We start from the raw sequence: 10,389 nt of genomic DNA on the forward strand, positions 1-10,389 counted from the left end.
GGAAACATGCACTGAAGACTAGAGTGGAGTGTTGGCCAAGTGGTCAGTAACACGTCCGCCAACGGGAAAGAGGAGGACCCCACCCCCCTCCCCCAGAAACCCCCGCCCCCCACCCCCGTCAGTCGCAGCTAAAGCCAGTCAGCAGGATTCTGCGAGGGATACCAACTTATCAAGATAAAAATCTAAGAACACGGGGCGCGTCCCACACGGTCTTGTAAATAGAATTCTACTGATTTATCAATCATGTAAAACATTTAGAAACAGAACTCTGTTTCAAAGTCCGTGACAAGCCCTGCAGTATGTTCTTCTTCACCCGACCTGGACCACGGACTTATAATAAATAGAATTGTGCAACCAACAACTATCTACCTGAAGATCTAGTCATCAGCCCCATCCACATGTAATATGCAGCTTCTGTTCAAACGTGTGTGTGTGTGCGTGTGTGTGTGTGCATGTGTATGTGTGTGCGTGTGTGTGTGTGCATGTGTGTGTGTGTGTGTGTGCAGTGCGTGAATGTGTGAGTATGCACAAGTTTTTATATTGATACGCACTTGTATGTATCTTAATTTCTACTGTATCTGTGTTTGTGTACGATTTTCTTGTTATGTATTGCCCCCCCACCCCCCTCAATATTCCTTGTGACCCTGGTACACTTGGTAATAAAGACATATTCTATTCTATTCTATTCTATTCTAAACAGATGTGATCTATTTAAGTCTGTGAGTCTTGACGTTAAACTCAACTGACAGCGAGAAGATAAACCGAGATCACTGACGCGCGGTATGCACACCGAAAGGGAAAACCCGTCGCGACAACAATGGGAATGTCTGTGGCAAAATTGTGTAGAAAAATCAATTTTGATTGTAAAACAAATACATTTGCACAGAGAGAGAAACCGCCGGGTGGCGCTGCACAGTGGCGACACACTGTCTCCGGGGGGACTGAGCTGCCTGGATTTTATGCAGGAAAATATGTTTAAAAAAAAAAAGAAAAAAAAAGAAGAAGAAGAAATAAATACAATACAGTACAATATACAATATAGCAATTGATCGACACCAGGTGAAGCTATCCCGTCCATTGTCACAAGCCCCACGAACCGTGGGGGGGAGGGGGGGGGGATGTTATGACTCATAATATGAAGCCGGGACGAAAGAAACCATTCTCTCCACTGGCAGTGACAGGCCAGATGGCATGTGATTTGTTTCAGGCCTGTGGTAGTGAGTTCAACAACCTGGTACTGGCAATCTGCCCTTGTGGTCAAGTTGTTGATGGCTGCGGTCTTTAATTTGATTTGCTTCAGCGCAGCAAATATAATTATACTGCTGTCGTCAGAATTCGCCTATTCCCGACATAACACGTGTAGTCACGAAGCTGGTGACCCCGATTCGCCTCAGTATTCCAAGTTCGCCAATGTACTCCGTTGCTCTCTCTCTCAGCTCTCTTTCTCTCTCTCTCTCTCTCTCTCTGTAGTACGTGTTTTACTAACTTAACAGAAAGCTCACTTCATCAGTTCTGCATTGCTGGCCCGGTCTCTTATGTTGACTCGACTGTTCTCTGTACCGGTCACAGTAATGTTGATACAGAAACTGAAGACTGATTTCCGCATCTATTGCTTTGGACTGACACTGACAGTATCAGTATCAGTAGCTCAAGGAGGTGTCACTGCGTTCGGTCAAATCCATATACGCTACACCACATCTGTCAAGATAATTGACCAGCATCGTAACCCAACGCGCTTAGTCAGGCCTTGAGAAAATTCAATAAAAATAGAAATAAGATTTTTTTTTAAATAATAAATAAATTAATAATAATAATAAATAAACTCAACAAAATAAATGAAAAAGAATTATAATAATAACAACAGTAAATGAAAATAAAATAAAAAGACAATAATGATGATAGATAATCAATTAAATGTAAAACATGATACTGACAAAGGAGCGTCACCAGTCATGAACTGAAATGTATCTGTACTGATTCGCTCGGGGGCCACTTCCGCAGTGATATTTCGTCCTGTCCCAAGACACTGGCACGTAGAGAATTGCAAGTTGATGATGATATACATATTTATATAGCGCCTATCCTCGGTCGGAGACCAACTGAAGCTCTAAGCGCTTTCAGTTAAAAACTCTGGGTCATTTGCACAACAGAATGCCTACCTACCTGGGCAGAGCCGCCGGACTGACGGCTGCCACTGGGAGCTCACCATTCGTTCAGTTTCTGTGTCATTCAATCCGATTTCAGGTACGCACACATACACACTCAGACAGACATGTAATATTTCAAGTTTCAAGTTAAAAAGAACCTGCTAGTGGTATTGTGTGCACAAACATTTGAATGTGTGTGTGTATATACATCTGTTTGAGGGAGACGGAGAACGCAAGAACGCAAGAATTTTAATGTAAGGTCACCGACCTGTATACATTTTGGGTGCACGTGTTGCACACACAGCTTAACTAAAATAAAATAGGAAGAACGAAAACAATCCACTTAATACACAGTGAGCTCACTGAGAACAAGTAAACTAAATGAAAAGCACAGGGCTGATATGTCTGTTTAGGGCTGAGAGTGCTCTTCTCTCAGTCTTGATGCATAAAAAAGAAACATTGTAACATCTCTGGTCACATTACAGCTTACGTTTTGCAGCAGAAAAGATAATGACAGATTTCTAATATTTTGCATATGCTTAAGCAAATATTTCCTTCTAATATCATCATATAATGGACAGGCTGTTAGTACATGTAGTTCGTTCTCTATTCTACCACCACATGGGCAGTGTTTCAAAACATCACGATAACGCTGATTTATTTTTAGTTCATTTATACCAAAACGGAACTTAATGAAAGCCGATCTAAATTTACTGATGGTAAGATGAGATAAGTATTTTTCAGGTTGTAATAAGGATTTGAATGACCTATATGTTTCAAAACGATTACTTCCGTTGAGTTTGCTTGCCCAGTCCTGTTTAAAGCCATCTATCATGCGTTGTTTGAATATTTTAAGAAAAACATTTACATCCCCAACCCCGCCATTTATCCAAACTTCTGAAAACCCATAAATGTCTAGGCAATGTTTCAGTCTATCTGCCCAATTTCTCGAAGACTTATCAGCACTGAATGTCATCTTATTTACGCTCATTAGGTACGCCTGTTTCGAGATTCTCGATAGAGACATCTGATTTAGCTTAAACCAGTATCGCAAAGTACTGATGCAACTATCAATGTATAATGGATATCGACCAAGATCACCATAAATCATTACATTTGGGGTTTTGGGACTAACACTCAAAAATCTTTTACAAGCAAACAAGTGGACAGACTCAACTGCTTTGAAGCGCATTGTTCCCCACATTTCAGATGCGTATAATAGCATAGGTTTTATCTGCGCATCAAAGAGTTTAAAAAACACGGTTCTGTCCATATTGCCAAGACTCCACATTGTTCTCATAATTTCAACCACCCTCCCTTTTGCCCTGCCAGCGAACTCTTCAAGTGCAGAAATGAAAGATAACTTGGTAGACAGCATAAAACCCAGATATCTATAATTGTTTACAACTTCAATTTCGTCTCCATCGAAATACCATTTTTCTGCTTTAGACAGATGTCCACCGTTTCTGCAAACCATTATTTTTGTTTTATTCAAATTTACTGTCAGTCCAAGAGATTTAGATGCTTTGTTAAGATTATCTAATTGATTTTGTAAACCTGCTGGTGACGATGACAGCAAGACAATATCATCTGCAAACAATAACAGAAATATTTCTTGTAAGCCTGGCAAAAACTGAAAACGTGTTTTCCATTCTTGGTCACCTCGTCAGCAACTTCTGAAATCAAAAGCGAGAAAAGCAAGGGAGACAACAAACATCCTTGCTTTACTCCTGCAGGGCAATCAAAAAATTCTGAAACATATGGCGAGGGAGACGGAGAGAGAGAGAAAGAGAGGCTGCGTGGGCGAAACGGCACTGAGGTCGGTGAGCAAAGAGTGAAACTCTCAACTAAACTGAGAGGCCCTTCTGATGGTGTCGGTACGATTCAATAAAGAAGAGACGAAACGGGAATATGAAGCGAATCGGAACTGCACTAATTACAGTTTATACCGGCTCTGTGTTTGTCAGTGTATGTGCCAGTGACGGTGTGTTCGTTGTGAGTGTGTGTGTCTGTCTGCCAGTGTAGTATTAGGCCTATCTGTGTGTATCAGTCATAGTGTGTGTGTGTGTGTGTGTGTGTGTGTGTGTGTGTGTGTGTGTGTGTGTGTGTGTGTGTGTGTGTGTGGCAATAATAAAATAATGTCTGTGCCGTCTTTTGGGTTGTGCTTGTCAGTGTTGTCACCGTCGTGAATGGGCTGGACTGAACAGGAGCCAACAGAGGCCAATTAACTTCATGCCAGTGGCTGCATAGGCTTTCGATAATGCACGGCAGAGGGGGGTGTGTGTGTGTGTGTGTGTGTGTGTGTGTGTGTCTGTGTGTGTGTGTGTGTGTGTGTGTGTGTGTGTGTGTGTGTGTGTGTGTGGTCTCTTCATTGACTCGGAGTTGTAGGCCTAATCGTGTGTGTTGTCTCTTCAGTAGTAATCTCAGTCTCTCCGCTGCAGTCCGGCTCCAGTCTGTGTTTGTGGATGTGCCAGTGCGTGTGTGTCTGCCAGTATATGCGTATGTATCATAGTGAGTGTGTGTGTGTCTGTCAGTGTGTCTGCCAGTGTATGCGTATGTATCATAGTGAGTGTGTGTGTGTGTCAGCCAGTGTGTCTGCCAGTGAATGCGTATGTATCATAGTGAGTGTGTGTGTGTGTCCGAGTGTCACGGTGTGCCCTTGGGTATCAGTGTGTGTCAGTTGGGTGTGTGGTGAGTGTATGACAGTGTGCGGTGTGTTAACAGTGAATGGATGACCATAATTCCACTGCACTGACAACCATCGGTCACACTGACAAAGTGTCAGGTGCTCAGTGTCGACTGATGTCAACTGAGAAGCATCCAATTTCACTGCCAGTGACACCTATCTAGCAATGACAGGGTTTTGATCCGTCGTTCGAAGACCATCCGAAGTCCTCCACGACCTGATAACCTCAATGGCGGACCATGAAGCCTGCTACCGACGGTGAGAAGACGTCCCGAAATGGTATCGCAAACGTCGGCCTGACTCATTTCCTTCTTGCAGTCTGCACTGCTGACTTCGATCCTATGTTCATGCCAGCACAGACCAACCTCTGTTCACACAATGTCGGACCTGTAGTGGGTGCCGTAATCGGTTCATCCACCGAGCCATCGGGGACCCAACGCTTGGCTTGTGAGGCCAAAAAATCCACCAATGAGAGACGCTCTCTGCAAAACAGGTGACGTGTTTACCGGCAAGTCAGTTGGTTGGGTGCGCGCCGTCCGTGGCTGCGTACGTGTGTTGCTGGGGTTGATGTTCCCCCGATGGCAATGAGAAAAGAAGACGCCAGAATCGTCTCACTCACCAGACTTCGCGAATGTCAGTATTACATTCATTACAAGGCAGCTTGCTACTTACTGATTTTAAACCAGCGTACATTAAAACTCAGTTGTCATAACCTAGAAAAAAAAAATCGAAAAAAAATCATGACATCCTTCTCTGCACTCTTACACATCCGGATTCAGAATGATGCACATAGCTCTTGAATACGACCTTGACGCGCATCTGTGTCACTATTTAACAGTCTACCGGAATGTTTATCTTTTCGATATATTGTGGGAAGATCAGTCAAGAGTCAGCCAGTAAGCACACCAAAAGAATACTAGGTATATATATATTCGTGCCAGTGAGCACGCTGAGGCTCCCGTCAAGTTAACCCATAGTATATCACTGAGTGAGATCCTGAAACTGAATAATTATATGTATATATAGGTGTAGTTGGTATTGAACCATCAGTTGCGCACTCGTTTCTGGTCTTCTAATGTATGACAGATAAAACGTTACTCGAGAACATCGGTTGTGCAAATAACATCCTTTGTCATGGTGACATTCAACAACTTGACTAAAAGTGAGACTGACGCCGGAAAGGGAAAAACTGAGAGATTGCGTGTCAGTATCGGTTGATTATGACCCACTGACTGAGGTGAGTCCGCTGTTCGTCTCGGATCAGTGCTGTGATTTTAAAAAGGGCAATTCAGATAGTGTTTTGCACCGTGACTAAACCGGCTGTAGGAAAATACCCACACATAGTACAAGATAAGGGGTCTGATGTTGAAAATAAACGCACAGACTGACACCAGTTCACGTCTGCATGTAGTACACTCTGCCAGCGGGGTCACTGTGGTCAGTGCCTCAGTTTATTCTACTGATCAACTTGATGAAGACTTTTTGTTTAGTTTTACAGACCTGAATAGCCAACAGCCTGAAGCTGAAACAACACGAAGCTAACCTGGAGAAGCTAACTTCACCCACTTCAGTCTTTCTCCGTCTCCTGAACTCTGGCAATATTCCCCCACTGCGCTCACTACACCTCAGCCTTGGCTCCGGCTCCCCTCCCGCCCCTCTCTCTCTCTCTCTCTCTCTCTCCTGTCTGTCTCACTCTCTCCTGTCTGTCTCAGTCTCTCTCCTGTCTCTCTCTTCAGCCCCACAGTCTCTCGAACAGTATTAATCATAGCAACCACGCACGAAGTTGACGCCGGCATTTGTTTAATGTGATTTTTGTCATAAATGATAACCGATATTGTTTTCGGTGATTTTTCATCAGTTGAGTCGTTGCGAAGCTGCAGTAATCAGGTGTTATTCCATTACTGACATAATCGATATCAACTCGCTGATAGTTCCCTCTGGGTTATCATATAGTAAGGACGGACTTTTCATGAATGAAACAGCCGAGAAATTTAGTTGAATGAAAAGTGTCCAAATGTTTGTGTACGATATATTGGTACATTTTAAGAGAGAGGAAAAAGAAGAAACTTTAGCATACAGGTGTTCTGATACTATATCCGCCCACTGTCTATTGCTGACTGCCCCAGACTCGCACCGGCAGTGAACTGAAGGGAATTAAACATATCAACTGCAGACCCAGACTGTTTGACTTTATTTTTGTTCATTGCACAAACTGTTTTTCAGCAATATAAAACATAGTTGCTAAAATCATTTGTCATCTTATATGAGCTAGTTTTGGTTTCATCAAAGTCAGAAAACGCGAAGGTGTATGAGTTTCTGAATCACCGCATGGTGAACAGAACATGGACAGATGAGAAGCGGAAGATGACAAGTCAGTTAATATGCCGTGCGCATCATGTTGCTGAGTCGAAACAATAAACTGTTATCACAGTGTTTTGAATGAATGACTGCTCAGCACAGGTTTGTATCGGATTTGATTACACTGTGTCATCCCGTCAGCAGTCGCCTGCCCATGGACAGAACGAAAATGAGATTTGTATGGAGGAACTCTGCCGCTCGGAACCGAGTGTGGTCTGTGTATCTCTTTTTCAGATGACTTGCGGGAGTGTTACACAAATTAATCTTCAGAATAGCCCAGATGAAAACGGACACTAGACACTCAGACAGACAAACCGTGAAGGTCTGTTGCGGCAACGATGGCCCCTTTTGGCCACAGCAACGTATCGATCCTGATCTGCTCCCGATCTAAGAGATCGAGACTAAGAAAGAGAGAGAGAGAGAGAGAGAGAGTATGTGTGTGTGTGTGTGTGTGTGTGTGTGTGTGTGTGTGCAGGCTAACAATTATCTGCTGTATCCATCATGTGAGGCCCAGCCGCTACTGATTATGTGTGCGTGCATACGTACAATGGTTACGATTCAGTTTATCTTCCGGTTTTCACGATCATGAGTTGGGCTGCGTCGGATCCCAACACATTGCGCGTTGGCTTTCTGTGCGGTGTCGGAAAAGCAAGTTTTTCTTACTCTGAAATGCGTCACGCCTGTCACTTGAAAGACAAACAAAACAATTTTTTTTTAATCCAGTTTTGTTGTTCTACAATAGTTCTTGCTGGAGAGCCTAGGCTGTCGGTCAACACTGACGTACTCTTCCACTTGACAACTTTGACTCTGCTTAATGGTGCTGTTCATGATATTCATGTCCTGTTAGCCCACATAGTGCACTACCATGGACTCATAAATCCATATTATGTCTGTATAAGTCCGTGAATATGTCCAAGTCCGTGGCAGATACCAGTAGCCACACAGCAAGTAGGTATAAGAGGTCTACCGATATAGTGTATAATCATCTTATCACAAAAGCTGTGCCCGTATATCGTTAGTCGCAGTAACGATTTTTTTTAGAAATGAAATTCCATCCCATAGTGCCTTCCTCTGCGTTCCTATCAGGAGTGTGTGTGTGTGTGTGTGTGTGTGTGTGTGTGTGTGTGCGTGTGTGTGTCACTGTCTTATGCACTGTGCTTTTGTTTCGTTGCTTCACTGACTGACGCACAGAAGCATGATCAATGCCCGCTGAGTTCATGTGATTCTTTTTTCTTTTTTTTAATTATTATTATCATTTAGTTTTATGAACAACAAACAGCCGATGTGGTGTTGCGAGTGTTGGTCAGTCCGCACGCTTTGACACTGACCTCATTGAAACTGAAACCGAAACAGATGCATAGATTACATGATAATGTTCACCACTGGGTCGTCAGTTGACAGTGATGCCTCGGGAGATGAAGGTTTGGGACCGGACTGGCCGGTGTAGGCAGTTCCAGCAGGCATTCATTACACTGTATAAGCAGCGATGTTTGCGCGTCTCGTTTCTGTGAATGGGGAAGATTCTAGAAGAAACTGAGCTTGAATCAGACCGGAAAGGAAGACCGAAATCGAAATTTAAACTTCTTTATTTATTTATTTATTTATTTTTAGGAAAAAGGAGTAAGCTCTTGCTTACCTGGTTTCATCAAACCCTCGGAAAGAAAAAAAAGAATATGTATATCATGCATTGTTATGATGACGAAGAGGACGGAGGGGAGTGGGGGGGTGGGGGGTGGGAAGGGGGGGGGGGTACGCGTCCGTTTCGGAACACGTTAAATATGTTTACAGTCGCCTGCTGAGAAACTCCAGCATTCATATCACTTTCACGTGCGTAATATCACGGGTTGTTGTGTGTGTGTTTCTTGTATGTGTGCGTGAGAGAGAAAGAGAGCCTGAGAGAGAGAGAGAGAGAGAGAGAGAGAGGATAAACCAGACCGCTAAACAAGCCGGCGGTTCAGTTGACCCCAGTGACTCGGGGCAGATGATTGAATAGGGAGGAAGGGCGCTGGCGAAGTATGTGTACCGGAGGGAAAGGTCGTGAACGGCGACTGAAAAGGACCGCGGGAGAGAGAATATGGCCCGGTACTGAAGCATATACAGTAGGTATGATTTAAGACTTTTAAAAACTCCTGTATGATGGACTGCATGAAGTGCAATGACTGGACCCGGCTCGATCCTGTCTCCCGACTTGCAGCTGTTGCTTGTTTGTGAGATCGCGAAGAAAGGGGTGACCAAGTTTAATAGTTTCACCGTGCACACACACACACACACACACACACACACACACACACACACACACACACACACAATGACACGTGCATATACATATAGGCCTTCACACACATTACAATACACGCACTATATGCACACATTATGCTCAGTACTCGGCACACGCCGCACACACACACTACTGACACACACGGCACGACTACGCACACAGACACTGACACATGCACACTCGGACACCCAAATGCACACACACACACACACACACACACACACACACACACACACACACATATATATATATATATATATATATATATATATATATATATATATATATATATATATATATATATATATATATCAACATATTTTTAATCAACGTAGGCCGCGGCGTTTGTCGCCGTCTAAATCAGTGTCAGCTGGCTGTCATTCAATACCATTTCCGCCAGCGGTGTGGCTTGAACAACTAAGCGGCTTCCATGACAAAGTGTACGGAATGCAACAGTCTCGAAGGCATCTCAGTAGCACTTATGGTGCAGTTTATCAGTGTGATGACGGAAACTGATGTGGACTGCATGTCAGTATTGGGTCGGCCTTGTCCACCTCGGATAATAGAATACGGACGAACAGATACATCCCCCAACTCAAGCTAAGGGTGCATGGGTTATCAGGAGTAATAACTGAATGATAAACTGAGGTTAACAGGTCCCACAGCCTTAGGCTTTCGGCCATCAGGGCAGTGAATCCATATCCCGACACTGTGTCTTGGGCTCGGCATATGGGCTCCTTCCCGTGCCGCCGTTTTTACCAACCCTTACCAAGTCACGAGATACTGGAACTCGTTCACACTTGGGAAAGTGGGTCAGTGGAGTGAGGAAAATCATATAGTAGTTGGCGGGAGTCAGTGAAGAAGTGCCTCACTGAGTTTCCCAAGGGCACAACATCGGGCCGAAACGGGGACCTCGAACA

The sequence above is a fragment of the Babylonia areolata genome, chromosome 31 (genome assembly GCF_041734735.1).
Source record: "Babylonia areolata isolate BAREFJ2019XMU chromosome 31, ASM4173473v1, whole genome shotgun sequence".
Taxonomy (NCBI): domain Eukaryota; kingdom Metazoa; phylum Mollusca; class Gastropoda; order Neogastropoda; family Buccinidae; genus Babylonia; species Babylonia areolata.